Below are 520 nucleotides of genomic sequence, written 5' to 3' on the forward strand. Positions count from 1 at the left end.
GATGCAAATTAAAGCCATTTTGAGCTGCTGGGGCTCCTGCTGGCAGGCGCACATCTGCGGAGCGGGGCCAGGCCCTGCAGCTCGCAGCCCATTTCCTCCCAGGGGAGGCTCTGCGGTACCAGCACCTTCCCAGCCCGTCACGGGATAGGGGGGTTGCATGCCCCCACGCACCTCAAAATCGCAGCAGAGCCTCCACCCTGCAGAAACCAGATGCAGCCGAGCACCCAAAATACCCACCACTGCCAGCCCGTCTGCGTCCCACGTGCAGGCCACCGGCCCCACGCTTGCAGGACCTGACGTCTGAGGCCACAGTGTGATGGTAGCCCCCCATGGGGGCACAGCCACCCCACCGCAGCACAGGGGATGTCACTAAGGCACGGCCAGCGCGCCAGCAGGACCTCCTTTACCAATACCCCCCTTGCAGCTCCCTAGAGCTGGCTCGACCCTGCAGGGACTCCCACCACATCCCCCAGGCCCTGCCCAGAGAGCTGCGGCTCTCGGTGCCCACCCCAGGGGCCCA

The 520-nt window shown here is 66.2% G+C and overlaps 1 protein-coding gene across 1 annotated transcript in view; it reads right to left on the minus strand.

Annotated features, from left to right (window-relative positions):
• The window catches only part of LOC104489533 (probable ATP-dependent RNA helicase DDX41), a gene marked incomplete at its 3' end in the record, with an annotated part of 8,369 nt that overhangs the window by 1,218 nt on the left and 6,631 nt on the right, over positions 1-520 (minus strand). The window lies entirely within an intron of this gene.

The sequence above is a fragment of the Buceros rhinoceros genome, unplaced genomic scaffold, assembly GCF_000710305.1.
Source record: "Buceros rhinoceros silvestris isolate BGI_N320 unplaced genomic scaffold, ASM71030v1 scaffold33042, whole genome shotgun sequence".
In the NCBI taxonomy this organism is placed as follows: domain Eukaryota; kingdom Metazoa; phylum Chordata; class Aves; order Bucerotiformes; family Bucerotidae; genus Buceros; species Buceros rhinoceros.